The sequence below is a fragment of the Bos indicus genome, chromosome 24, assembly GCF_029378745.1.
Source record: "Bos indicus isolate NIAB-ARS_2022 breed Sahiwal x Tharparkar chromosome 24, NIAB-ARS_B.indTharparkar_mat_pri_1.0, whole genome shotgun sequence".
Taxonomy (NCBI): domain Eukaryota; kingdom Metazoa; phylum Chordata; class Mammalia; order Artiodactyla; family Bovidae; genus Bos; species Bos indicus.
The window spans coordinates 27,622,028-27,637,638 of NC_091783.1; positions in this window are offsets into that span (position 1 = coordinate 27,622,028).

Sequence of the window (15,611 nt, forward strand, 5' to 3'; positions counted from 1 at the left end):
AATGAAGGGATATAAAAGAACTCGCTCAACTATCTTTACAACTTTAATGTAAATCTAAAATTATTCTAAGTTTTAAAACATATTTTCAGTTCAGATCAGTTCAGTCGCTCAGTCGTGTCCGACTCTTTGCGATTCCATGAATGGCAGCACACTAGGCCTCGCTGTCCATCATCAACTCCTGGAGTTCACTCAGACTCACATGCATCAAGTCAGTGATGCCATCCAGCCATCTCATCCTCTATCGTCCCCTCCTCCTCCTGCCCCCAATCCCTCCCAGCATCAGAGTCTTTTCCAATGAGTCAACTCTTCGCATGAGGTGGCCAAAGTACTGGAGTTGCAGCTTTAGCATCATTCCTTCCAAAGAAATCCCAGGGCTGATCTCCTTCAGAATGGACTGGTTGGATCTCCTTGCAGTCCAAGGGACTCTCAAGAGTCTTCTCCAACACCACAGTTCAAAAGCATCAATTCTTCAGTGTTCAGCCTTATCACAGTCCAACTCTCACATCCATACATGACCACAGGAAAAACCATAGCCTTGACTAGACGAACCTTTGTTGACAAAGTAATGTCTTTGCTTTTGAATATGCTATCTAGGTTGGTCATAACTTTCCTTCCAAGGAATAAGCGTCTTTTAATTTCATGGCTGCAGTCACCATCTGCAGTGATTTTGGAGCCCAGAAAAATAAAGTCTGACACTGTTTCCAATGTTTCCCCATCTATTTCCCATGAAGTGATGGGACCAGATGCCGTGATCTTCGTTTATGAATGTTGAGCTTTAAGCCAACTTTTTCACTCTCCACTTTCACTTTCATCAAGAGGCTTTTTAGTTCCTCTTCACTTTCTGCCATAAGGGTGGTGTCATCTGCATATCTGAGGTTATTGACATTTCTCCTGGCAATCTTGATTCCAGCTTGTGCTTCTTCCAATCAGCATTTCTCATGATGTACTCTGAATATCTTATGGACTCTGTGGGAGAGGGAGAGGGTGGGGAGATTTGGGAAAATAGCACTGAAACATGTATAATATCATGTATGAAATGAGTCGCCCGTCCAGGTTCGATGCACGGTACTGGATGCTTGGGGCTGGTGCACTGGGACGACCCAGAGGGAGGGGAGGGGAGGGGAGGGAGGAGGGTGGAGGGTTCAGGATGGGGAACGCGGGTATACCTGTGACGGATTCATTTTGATATTTGGCAAAACTAATACAATATTGTAAAGTTTAAAAATAAAATAAAATTTAAAAAAATAAGTTAAATAAGCAGGGTGACAATATGCAGCCTTGACGTACTCCTTTCCCTATTTGGAACCAGTCTGTTGTTCCATGTCCAGTTCTAACTGTTGTTTCCTGACCTGCATACAGATTTCCCAAGTGACAGATCAGGTGGTCTGGTATTCTTATCTCTTTCAGAATTTTCCACAGTTTATTGTGATCCACACAGTCAAAGGCTTTGGCATAGTCAAAAAAGCAGAAATAGATGTTTTTCTGGAACTCTTTTGCTTTTTCCATGATCCAGCGACTGTTGGCAATCTGATCTCTGGTTCCTCTGCCTTTTCTAAAACCAGCTTGAACATCAGGAAGTTCACAGTTCACATATTGCTGAAGCCTGGCTTGGAGAATGTTGAGCATTACTTTACTAGCATGTGAGATGACTGCAATTGTGCGGTAGTTTAAGCATTCTTTGGCATTGCCTTTTTTTCGGGTTGGAATGAAAACTGACCTTTTCCAGTCCTGTGGCCACTGCTGAGTTTTCCAAATTGGCTGGCATATTGAGTGCAGCACTTTCACAGCATCATCTTTCAGGATTTGAAATAGCTCACCTGGAATTCCATCACCTCCACTAGCTTTGTTGGTAGTGAAGCTTTCTAAGGCCCACTTGACTTCACATTCCAGGATGTCTGGCTCTAGGTCAGTGATCACACCATCATGATTATCTGGGTCATGAAGATCTTTTTTGTACAGTTCTTCTGTGTATTCTTGCCATCTCTTCTTAATATCTTCTGCTTCTGTTAGGCCCATACCATTTCTGTCCTTTATCGAGCCCATCTTTGATGAAATGTTTCCTTGGTATCTCTAATTTTCTTGAAGAGATCTCTAGTCTTTTCCATTCTGTTGTTTTCCTCTATTTCTTTGCATTGATCGCTGAACAAGGCTTTCTTATCTCTTCTTGCTATTCTTTGGAACTCTGCATTCAGATGCTTATATCTTTCCTTTTCTCCTTTGCTTTTTGCTTCTCTCTTTTCACAGCTATTTGTAAGGCCTCCCCAGACAGCCATTTTGTTTTTTTGCATTTCTTTTCCATGGGGATGGTCTTGATCCCTGTCTCCTGTACAATGTCACAAACCTCATTCCATAGTTCATCAGGCACTCTATCTATCAGATCTAGGCCCTTAAATCTATTTCTCACTTCCACTGTATAATCATAAGGGATTTGATTTAGGTCATACCTGAATGGTCTAGTGGTTTTGCCTACTTTCTTCAATTTAAGTCTGAATTTGGCAATAAGAATTTCATGATCTGAGCCACAGTCAGCTCCCGGTCTTGTTTTTGCTGACTGTATAGAGCTTCTCCATCTTTGGCTGCAAAGAGTATAATCAATCTGATTTCAGTGTTGACCATCTGGTGATGTCCATGTGTAGAGTCTTCTCTTGTGTTGTTGGAAGAGGGTGTTTGCTATGACCAGTGCGTTCTCTTGGCAAAACTCTGTTGGGCTTTGCCCTGCTTCATTCCGTATTTCAAGGCCAAATTTGCCTGTTACTCCAGGTGTTTCTTGACTTCCTACTTTTGCATTCCAGGATTCATGAAACAATTTGCTGTATGATATAAGGAAACAAAAATGATATTAAGAATATCTGCAATAATTTTAACCTGACTAATTAAAAGGATCTTTCTTTTCCATATAGTGTTTTAGATTTTCCAAAGTATGGAACTGGAGTCAGAGCAGAGAAGACAGGAACATAAAATTTGAAAGAACAAATAGAGAAATATATAGGTAGATAGGGAGAGAAAGAGAAAAAGGTATTTGGGAGATTAAAAATGAGAGACACAGAATCAGAGCAAGGACAGTTAGTTAAGGAAGAATAGAAAAGGAGAGATTAGTAGAAATGTTATTGAGACTTATGGATTGTATCAATTTTAATGTTTATCAGGAAAAAGTATATGCTGGAATTTTATTTATTTTTGGCTTGGATATATTTCCTCAAAAACACTTCACTACTGAGATTGGACAACTTGGTCCCAATATCCGTAAGTTTGAATCTGTTTTTGTTGTTGTTGTTTGCTTTTTAATCTTCACAATTTCAAGGACAAAAACAGAAAAAATATGGTTCTTTGAATTGAATACTGCAGAATTAGAAAACCATAATATCATCCTGAAAAAACAGAATAAAACCCTAATTTTTACAATTAATGACTGCAGAAAAGAAATTTTAGAAAACAAACATCATAAATCTAAAAACAAATAGGAAAATATATGCTGAAAATTCAGATAAGTTGATGTGATAGCAGGTGATTGTTTGGCTTTAGAGATTGCTCTTGTTTGATTACAGAGAGTGTTGGCAGAAAAAATATATTCTCTGTGTGACATGTCGAAAAACAACAGGCCATGTAGTAATCAAGGAATGGACATGTCAAATAAAGAGGAAAAACTAGTATAAATCCTAAAGATGGTAGCTAGTAGGGTGTCTGTAAGAAGAGAATAAAGGTCAACAGGACCACAGCACTGAAGGCAATGTGCAGAGAAATATGAGATGGAGTCATATAGGTAAAAAGAATCCATTCTTGGTTGTTGATCCTAAATAAAGAGGGTTGGGTTTTTAAAGTGGGAGCAAGGGAAGAAGGAGGTGGCTTAAAAAAAAGAGGCTAACATTTCAAATATATATATATATATATTCACACAAATATATATGTGTGTGTGTCTGTGTGTGTGTGTCTGTGTGTGTGTGTGTACTGTGCTGTGCTTAGTTGTTCAGTCATGTCCAGCTCTTTGTGACCCCATGGACTGTAGCCCGCCAGGCTCCTCTGTCCATGGGGATTCTCCAGGCAAGAATACTGGTTATATGTAAATATGCTTTGAAAGAGTAGATGTAAGAGTAGGACTATTATTGCCAAAAATTGAATATCACATACCAGTAGAAACTGATATGTGAGTCTTCATCAGATGTTTAATGTGCTTCTTCTTTGTATGAGCTTCTTGAGTAATGAAGTTGGGGTAATGTAAGTTGTTCGGCCAAATTCCTCGGAGCAGAAGTCAAGTGTGGCAGTATCTTTGACTTGAAACTCATGACAGACAGTATTTCCCTTGATTGCTTTCATCCTCACTATGATAACCTCTGAGGCCTGGTTTTCCCTATGGTGAACACCATCAGACTGTACTGAACTGACAAACAGGTAAACCTTTATTGTGTTAAGCCACAAAGGTTTAATGGTTTGTCGGTTGCAACAGCTAGCATTAATTATGCTAATATATGCACCTGTTAAAATTATGTTCAGAAATATATTAAATTACTTGAGCCAGAGCTTATGATATTGTGCATAACAATAAAATCAGATATGAAGCCATCCATGTACCACACCCAAAACACATTGCATTCAAAATAACTGGCAAGAAGTATAGCAAAAGAGTAACTATGCTTATTTCTGGACAGATTATTTTAATTTATTTTTATACATCGCTCTCTATTCTGTTTCTCTTCATATGTGTGTGTGTGTGTGTGTGTGTGTATATGTATATATTTACACATTTTGGGCATTGGGAAATTTGTATTTTTAAACAAGCTATGTATACATTTTTTTCTTTTTTAAATTAATTTATTTATTTTAATTGGAGACTTTACAATATTGTAATGGTTTTTGCCATACATTCACATGAATCAGCCATGGGTGTACATGTGTCCCCCATTCTGAACCCCCCTCCCACCTCCCTACCCATCTCATTCCTCAGGGTCATCCCAGTGCATCAGCCCTGAGCATTCTGTCTCATGCATCGAACCTGGACTGGTGACCTGTTTCACGTATGGAATGTACATGTTTCAGTGCTTTTCTCTCAAATTATCCCACCTTTGCCTTCTCCCACAGAGTCCAAAAGTCTGTTCTTTACATCTGTGTCTCTTTTGCTATCTAGCATATAGGGTCATCGTTACCATCTTCCTAAAGCCATGTATATTTTTAACAAGAGAAGAATAAAGAACAATTTTTTTAGGAAGTAGAAGTTTATTCATTCCCTTTGTTCGTTACTAGCAGCAAGGCCTCAAGGGAATCACTTAATTTCTGGGGTCTCACTGCCCTCATTGTTCAGTGGGAACAGTTCCTTACCTAAGTACAAGCAGGGGCTCATGGAGACCACTTTTTAAAGACCATGAAGACATATGTCTCTGTGGCTCGTTACATGTATTTAAAGTAAAACTCTTCTTTATTTTCTAATTCTCCATGAAATTATGGGTGCTATGCTGCTAAATCTCATATAATACCCCTATTAATTCTCACATTATATATAAATCCAATAACTTTGACTCACAGAACTTATTTCAACTTTAGTTATTTCGTGTATCACTTTTCTGAACACTATCCAAGTTCTTCATTTATATCCCAAGTGGAATACAGAACACCAGTAATGTTCTATTTAATGCTGGCTGTGTTTCAAAATGACAGAGTTTTATTTATGTACTATTGGGAAAACAATTTTGAAAGTATAGTTGAATCACATGCACATATATTTAATGCTTATATATTTATACATATTCATATGCATATTGCAGAACTGTAAAACACATAAATCATTTAATCATATTTTGTGCTTTTCAGTGTTAACATTTAGACATTAACTTTTTTGCTGATGCTGGGCCTATTTGTCCTTAGAGTCATTCTTTGCTCTTCTGTGTATGCTTGGGAAGTGGGTTAGAGGCCTTGAGTATGTGTTTCCCATTTGCTCCTACATGGAATCGGTGAATGAGAGGCAGTGGCAAAAGTTGAAGAGCAGAGTGGTAGGAGAAGCTGGGGTAATTTTTTCCTTTCTTCCCTTTGGGAAACACCAGCAAGAGAAGTGGTGTCTCCTTTATACCTTCATCTTCCAGTGGACAGCCTGCCTTGATTTCATCTTCAGTGTAATTCTGGTTTCCCAATTCTGCTTCTCCCTTTTATTCTTCAGAACAAAAACTTGAGTAAGGAGAAGGCAATGGCACCCCACTCCAGTACTCTTGCCTGGAAAATCCCATGGATGGAGAAGCCTGGTGGGCTCCAGTCCATGGGGTCGCTAAGACTCCGACACGACTGAGCGACCTCACTTTCACTTTTCACTTTCACGCAATGGAGAAGGAAATGGCAACCCACTCCAGTGTTCTTGCCTGGAGAATCCCAGGGACGGCGGAGCCTGATGGGCTGCCGTCATGGGGTCGCACAGAGTTGGACACGACTGAAGCAACTTAGCAGCAGCAGCAGTTGTCATCTGCTACTTGTTACGTACATGATGTTTTGCTATGCTATATGCTAAGTCGCTTCAGTCATGGCCGACTCTGTGCGACCCCATAGACGGCAGCCCACCAAGCTCCCCCGTGCCTGAGATTCTCCAGGCAAGAACACTGGAGTGGGTTGCCATTTCTTTCTCCAATGCATGAAAGTGAAAAGTGAAAGTGAAGTCGCTCAATTGCGTCTGACCCTCAGTGACCCCATGGACGGCAGCCCACCAGGCTCCCCCGTCCCTGGGGTTCTCCAGGCAAGAACACTGGAGTGGGTTGCCATTTCCTTCTCCAATGCATGAAAGTGAAAAGTGAAAGTGAAGTCGCTCAGTCGTGTCCGACTCTTGGCGGCCCCATGGACTGCAGCCTATTAGGCTCCTCCGTCCATGGGATTTTCCAGGCAAGAGTACTGGAGTGGGGTGCCATTTACATAGCCAATGTTTTCAAATCATAAGATAATTTATGTTTTCCTGATTGGATCCTAACTGGTACAATTGATGATACCTAAAGTTCCCTTCAGGTTTAAAACTGAGTGATTTACAGCTATATCAATTATTATTCATTTTCAAAGTATTTTTTTCTATATATTCACTCAATAATATGAGATTAATATCCACATATGAAATATACATATAAACATATATTTATTCATATATATATACAAGTTTGTATATATATGTATTTGTTTATATATATGTTTGTATATGTACATAGATGGTTGTTTGTATTCATTTAGTATACTTATAAGTACATTTACACAATTGTGTGTATATACATACAAATATAATATGTGTATGTGCATGAAAAAATAAGAAAGCAGAATGAGGAATATTAAGTGGAGGGATACAATTTCAAAAAATGTTAGAGGTGGGGAAAAGAAATTCTTCATCTTCATCAGTTGAAGATGGATTCCTGGAAGAAGTAGAATTTTATCTATTATTTAACAAAAGAATGCTAAGTTCTAAATGGATTGATGGTGATGGGGTGTGTGGTCATGTCATTTGCACAAATAATATCTTGAGAGCAGACTTGAATCTGAGTGGGACAATCCTTTTAAGATGGCATTAAAGTCATCCTGGAGAAGGCAATGGCACCCCACTCCAATACTCTTGCCTGGAAAATCCCATGATGGAAGAGCCTGGTGGGCTGCCGTCCATGGGGTTGCTAAGAGTCTTACACAACTGAGTGACTTCACTTTCACTTTCAAAGTGGTGCCTGCAGGCAGACCTTCAAATGAGATTCTGAAGTTGAGTTTCTCATTTGTTTCTCAAGTTACAATGACATATTTTCAGATAAACAATTCAATATGGTGCATGTTGTGGTATGCATCTCAGAGTGCCTTCAAAAAAAGACATGCTAAGCTGCTCAGAATACTACTTGAAAATGGCTTCTGGGGCTCAACTTGTTCATGAATTGTTTCCGCTGCAGAGAGTAACTCTGTAAACCATTACAACATTTCCATGAGGAGCTGGCATCCAGTGACTGAAAAAAATGGATAGATAAAGGCTTTACTATCTTAGCCCACTTTGGAATGATGCTGAAGAGTCTTTTAAGTTCCAGAGTTTCCCCACATAGTTGATCAAGGCTGCATTAGGCTTGCTTCACTGTTCAAAATATCTCTCTGTCCTTTCTTTCACCCTTTCCACAGTTGTAATAATTATAGTTACTCAATAATAAATATCTTGAACACTAAACTCTGCTCAGAATCTTTTCCCAGGGATCTCAACCAAAATAAGATTACTTGAATTGTTAAACAGATTACTGTATATGAAAGCAATGTTTTGTTATATCAAGTAGAGAATGTAATAATCATATGTCTTATCAAAATAAGGGTACAAATACTGTGGCATGGGATGGTTGCTTCTGAATGAGCTAGAAATCTATGAGTAAAGACATGATAACCTCAAGATTTTGGAATATTGGCTCAAAGAATAGATTGACATCAAGAGAAGTTCTATGGACATGGTTCTTTAAAATAAAATGTTTTACCTCTGGCGTCACAGAACAACCTGACAATGAATTAGAGCTCAAATTGAATTGTAGGTTGCAGAATTATTAAGGAAACTAAATTCACAATCTCAGTATGCATTTCATTTTAACCTTGGAAATGAATGGCAAGTTGAGATTTCAGATGAAAAATTTTTAATAGATTGAGACAAGAGTTGTTTTGGACTAAGTATCTGTGTATCCCTAAACTTCCTATGTTGAAGTCCTAATGTGATGGTATTTGGAAGTACGCCTATGGGAGGTAAATGTGTCTTGGGAGTGAATCCTCCATGATGAGATTAGTGTTCTTTTAGAAAGAGAAAAAGATGCAGGGAGCTCAAACTAGTGCTCTGTGACAACTGAGAGGGCTAGGATGGGGTGGGACAACAGAGTGAGGTTCAAAAAAGAGGGGACATATACATACCTGTAGCTGATTCACGTTGCTGTATGGCAGAAACCAACACGATATTGTAAAACCATTATCCTCAGTTAAAAATAAATATTCTTTAAAGGGGGAAAAATGAGAAAATAAAACTAGCCTTTTCCCCCTCTATTCCGCATGTGGATATAAGGAGATGAGGACTCTATATAAATAAGGAAAAGGACCTTTGCCAAGAATCTAACTGTGCCTGCACGTTGACCTTGGACTTCTAGCCTCCCAAATTGTGAGAAATAATATTTTTAAGTCACTCAGTCTATGGTATTATCTTACAGCACCCCAAACTGACTCAGACAGAAACATTAAATACCCTGGTATCCCAGATCATTCCTAGTAGAAGCAGTTTCCTCTCCACTGTCTGCAAAAAAATATCTTTCCAGCAATTAACTGATCAGTAATGACTTTATCTTTCAATTGTTGTCTTACAAAAGGATACTTACTCTTTTGTAGAACGCCTAACACTACTCATTGCATCCAAGTCTGTAACTAGAGTTAGATCCCAGCATGTTCCAAAGCAAGACCTGTTATATCTTCTCCAAGAAGAGAAAACATACATTTACAAGCTCAAAGATGATTTAAATCCTCAGGAATCAGGGAAATATGCATGAGGATATATACCAGGGTTTTAGACTAAGATGGAAGAAGTATGGTATTGGTTTGAGCCTAATTTATGTGTACGAGTGCACTTCTCCAAGTCTCCAGTCTTAATATTCTAGCTTATATAACTAGAAGTGGTTTTAACAGTTTATTTTCTGTTTTGTTTGTTGTTTGTTTTTGTTTTTTTAATGAAAATCTGTTTCGGCAATGGCCTACTTTCAATAAGATTTAAATGTTTGATTTTTTCTTTACGCAATACAGAGGAAGAAATTCAATGAAAGGGAATGTTTTTATTGGGACACTCTCCTCACTAATACATTCCATGTTAGTACAGAAATTCATGCTGGTGAATGCATACTTGAATAGTTCTACAAGTAACTATTCTTTGAAGGATGAAGTTGATGTAGGAAATGTGGCTATTAAAACAGCATCCCTGATTTTAATGAAAAATTATAGCAGCTTGAAACAATGGGTGAGTGACAGCATTTAACATTTAGAGATGAAGAAGTTGAAGTTGCCTCATAAGCATCAAGAATTCACAGAAGTACCGAGTTGACAATGGGCTCACCCACTATGAGGATAGATACTAAAGTGTTCTTTGATCTATGTAATTGGGATATTTTAGTTATGGTGACAGAAACCTAGCTTGAGTTTTTGTAACAATTCTCAGACATAAATCTTTCCATCATAACCTGTTCCTACAGCATCATAATTGAAGGGGACACTGAAGAAGAAGGTGAATCTTTCCGTCTTTGAGGAAGAACCCTTAAATAAGTCCTTGAGTATGTATAGAATTTTTCTTTCAAGCCTTCCCCAAGGGACTTTGAGCTACCTGTAGCCCTGGTGGGTATGATTAGGGACAGAATATATCCAAACTTTACAGGGATTAAGAAACAGCCTGGATTGATGCCAACCCCTAGGAACACAAAAAGAAAAGTCACCAGGTTCCACTGATTATAATGCAGACTCATTTAGGTCAGTTGATAAATGGAATTTTGGTATGAATCTATTACAGTGTATCCAGTCTGCATAGGGTCCTATCTATTGACTACTTCCTCAGTTCCGTAATCCATACTGGGATGGTCATATCAGTGTTTCACCCAGGGTTCAACTAGGAAAACAAAGACCTCATTTTTTCAAACAGGAATGTTTCTTCCATAGCCAAGGAGTCAAACTGAAATGGACTCTTATCATTTTTATTTCTCATTCATTAAACTAGACTTTACTGGTTTGAAATTCTTAGTTCTCAAGGTCAAAATGTTCCCACCAGAGGATTAAGGGAAAAAAATGGACCTATGAAGTTGGAAAGTGAATGCATACCCGGCAGTATTGGACTCCTTATGTTTCTGAAACAATAGGTAGACAGAAAAGAAAAAAAAATAGAAATAACTTTTCTGATTATATAGATCCATTTACATAATTTCTTCAGGTGGAAAATTTGGTTTCTGTTAAATATTAGAGACAGGAAACTCTTAATACATATAAATCTTTTATTTCCCTTTATACTTAAATATTTAATAAGAAAAATAGAAAGCTATAGAAACCCAATAATGGCAGAAAAAATAAAGGACAGAAAATTAAGGCCTAAGTTGTTGGGTTATCCTACATCTAAAGAAGCCTGACCAAATCTGGAAATGACACAATAAAATCTGATGGGCATAATTTCTCATTCTCAGGGAATCAAGTGTCCAAGATGGATGCAAGGACAAATAGAACTTTGGGTACCCACTTTTTTTTAAGGCAAGACTAAAATCACTTTTATGAAGGCAGACACATTAATATATATTAAGCAAAGATTATATATGAGTAGAAGAGGAAAACAAATGCCACGTTGTATTAACAGTTGGAAGTCTTTAACTATTTCTGTTCTAAATGCTTAAGACAGTTCCTATTTTCCAATTTGGATCCTGATTGATACAGCACCACATATAATACAAGCACTTAAGTTATTGGAAACTTTATGAACTTTTTATCTCAAAGTTGTTTTTCTAATTCAAGACATAAATTGTATTCTAGAGACTGAGATATCTGTTTCCCCAAGGAGAACATGCTTGAGACATATTGAATGTCAGAAGAGATAATATACTCATAAAGAACTTATCATTGCTCTAGAAAAGCCCAGAGAAGGAATAAATAATGCCAATTTCACTTTCTTCGTTTTCACATCAATAAAGACATTGATTACAATGTCACACTAGAACTCTGTTCTATCCCATATTTTAAATTTTAATCAAGTTGGGATTAATTGGTAGCTTCAAGTGATATTGATCCAAGACTTCCATTGTGAAGAACCTTGGAAACTGAAGGATTTGAATAGACAACTTTCTCTGTGTCTCTCCAAGAGCAAATGCTTCATGCAATATAAATTCTTTCATTAACTTTTAAGGAGGTGACAACTTGTAAAGTTGATAATAGTAGTTAATTATAATATATTTTGCACAAATATCCATTGCTTTTAATGTGTTTTCCATATTATATGAGTATCTGGAGCACAGATTTTTCAAAGGCACAGGCATCTGCAAAGGAACTTCAGAGTTTCATTAGAAACTTTAGGAAAGTATTGATTCCTCCTATTCTTCTCATTAGTTCCAACAATGAGGTATCACCTCACACCAGTCAGAATGACCATCATCAAAAAATACACAAACAACGAATGCTGGAGAGGGTGTGGAGAAAAAGGAGCCCTCTTGCATTGTTAGTGGAAATGTAAATTGATACAGCCACTATGGAGAATGGTATGGATGGTTTAGTCACTGGGTCATGTCTGATTCTTTTGAGACCCCATTGAATGTAGCCCACGAGGCTTCTCTGTCCTTGGGATTTTCCAGACAAGAATATGGGATTAGGTATCCATTTCCTTCTCCGGGGGATCGTCCAGACTGAGGGATCAAACCCAGTTCTCCTGCATTACAGGCAGATTCTTTACCAACTGAGCCACTAGGGAATGGAGATTTCTTAAAAAATTAGGAATAAAACTGCCATCAGTCAGTTCAGTTCAGTTAATTGCTCAGTCGTGTCCAACTCTTTGAGACCCCATGAATTGCAGCACACCAGGCCTCCCTGTCCATCACCATCTCCCAGAGTTCACTCAGACTCACATCCATCATCCATCGAGTCGGTGATGCCTTCCAGCCATCTCATACTCTGTCGTCCCCTTCTCCTCCTGCCCCCAATTCCTCCCAGCATCAGAGTCTTTTCCAATGAGTCAACTCTTCACATGAGGTGGCTAAAGTACTGAAGTTTCAGCTTTAGCATCATTCCTTCCAAAGAACACCCAGGGCTGATCTCCATGACCCAGCAATTCCACTACTGGGCATATATCCTGAAGAAACCATAATTGAAAAAGACACATGTTCCCCAATATTCATTCCAGCACTATTTACAATGCCCAGGACATGGAATCAACCTAGATGTTCATCAAAGGATGGATGGATAAAGAAATTGTGGTACATATACACAATGGAGTATTACTCAGTTATAAAAAGGGACACATTTGAGTCAGTTCTAATGAGGTAGATGAATCTAGACCCTATTATATACAGAGTGAAGGAAGTCAGAAAGAAAAGAACAAGTATCATATATCAACTCATGTATATGGAATCTAGAAAGATGAACCTATTGAATGTATGGGTATTAAAGATGAGAAAGATAAATAAAAAATAGTATATTTATTGACCAATTAATGGAAAAGTAATCAAAATAAAGTGAACTTAATACTTTTATTTCTTATCTATAAAAACTTTATGTTAAATTGAGATATTGTGTTGTATACAGTATGTGTCCAAATGACTCTTATTTTTATCTAGCATTTTACTAATTTAACAAATAAATATACAAAGGATTATTTTGAGTATTATTTTCAAATTATTTTCTTATGAATAATATTTTCAAATAGCATCTAGTGCTATTTAGAGCTGTCATTGGATCAAACTGCCCTGCAATTTCATTTAATTCAACTAATTTAATTATCAACTAATTTTGTGAAAAGTGACAATGTTAGTTGCTGAGTCGTGTCCAGCTCTTTGCAATCTCATGAACTGTAGCTTGCCAGGCTCCTCTGAGCCTGTGGAATTCTCCAGGCAAAAATACTGGAATGGATCAGTTCAGTTCAGTTCAGTCGCTCAGTCATGTCTGACTCTTTGCGACCCCATGAACTGCAGCACGCCAGGCCTCCCTGTCCATCACCAACTCCCGGAGTTCACCCAAGCCCATGTCCATGGAGTCAGTGATGCCATCCAACCATCTCATCCTCTGTTGTCCCCTTCTCCTCCTGCCCTCAATCTTTTCTAGCATCAGGGTCTTTTCAAAGGAGTCAGCTCTTCTCATCAGGTGGCCAAAATATTGGAGTTTCAACTTCAACAGCAGTCCTTCCAATGAACACCCAGGACTGATCTCCTTTAGGATGGACTCATTGGATCTCCTTGCAGTCCAAGGGACTTTCAAGAGTCTTCTCCAAGACCATAATTCAAAAGCATCAATTTTTCAGTGCTCAGCTTTCTTTATAGTCCAACTGTCACATCCATACATGACCACTGGAAAACCATAGCCTTGACTAGACAGACCTTTGTTGGCAAAGTAATGTCTCTTCTTTTTAATATGCTGTCTAAGTTGGTCATAACTATTATCTTTTAATTTCATTGCTGGAGTGGATAACCATTCCCTTTTCCAGGGGATCTTCCAGACCCAGGGAATGAACTACATTGCAGGCATATTCTTTACTGTCTGCACCTCCAGGGAAGCCCAATTTTACTCAATATAATTTAAACATGGTGCATAAAAATATGTTCTTCAAAAAATCAAATATGCTATATTTTTCATTTAATTACTACTGTTAGCACATTACTTAGTGGGATTTATAGGTTATTTCTCTAACAAATTATCTCTTATTGCAACAACAATATGGAATGCCAATATAGTTTCTTTTGTTTTAATTATCAAACATCAGTGTTTTAATATAACACAATAATTATTTTATTACTTCATAATGCACTTTGCACTTCGCAAATATTTTCTTATTTGATATAATACTTAGATAGTTTAAATGGGCAAAAGCATAGATACATTCTAATTATTTTCCAGTTAAAATTCTTTTTGTTGTTGACTCTTGTGACCTCACAGACTGTAGCCTGCTTGGCTCCCCTGTTTGTGGCATTTCCCAAGCAAGCATACTGGAGTGGTTCCATTGTTTCTCCAGGGTATCTTCTGACATAGGAATTTAATCTGCATCTCCTGTGTTGGCAGATGGATTCTTTACCACTGAGCCACCAGGGAAGCCCCAAGATTCTTTTATATGGAAGCAAAAACCTCACAGATTTCTATAAGCAAAAACATGTATTTATTGAGAGATTATTAGATTTCACATTAAATATGTGGCAGTATTAACTTTAGGAAGGAAAGGAACTAAAAGATAGGACTTTTCAGAAGGGAAGGTGATGAGCTATACCATAACCTATATAACAGCAATAGTTGAGATTTTCTTTCGAGCATAGCCACAGTCCTCAGCCAACTTCAGCAGTCCCCAATCTCCAGGTTTCTTTGTGCAAATTCCAGGTTCTGGAATGGAGAATTTGTGTATCAAATTTGGAATATGTGTAGAAAGATTCTTCTGAGTGATGAAAACTTCCAGACCCAAAAAGCCCAGAATGAAAAGAACAAGAAGCAATAAACTCTAGTGCATCATTAGGTGATAAGAAGTACTCACATTACAATTTGATTCCTCCACACTTATGTGACTCATGAGAAAGAAAGGTCTATATGTAGGTACCTGGCTAGAAATACATATCTCATTTTTCAGATAATACTGAGTCTAAATGTATTGTCTCTCAACTAGCACCATATGGTAAGTATCATTAACTCATTTTATTAGTGTAGCTATGTTGAGATTAAATCAATGAATCTCATGAACATCAATCCATCGATACCCTTTTTTGGCTGGTAATGACTTCTTTGGCTAGAATTACTATAGAGTGAAATGCATTGTTCAGATGGAGTTTCTGGATGAATCAGAGAAATACAATACAAATCTTTATTACATAATTATTATGTAAGAATGAACCGCTAGTCAAAATATGATGTAATGGCATTAATTTGTCCCCAGAGAGTAGGTTTCCTTTCTATATGGTACCACAGCTAAGCATAGC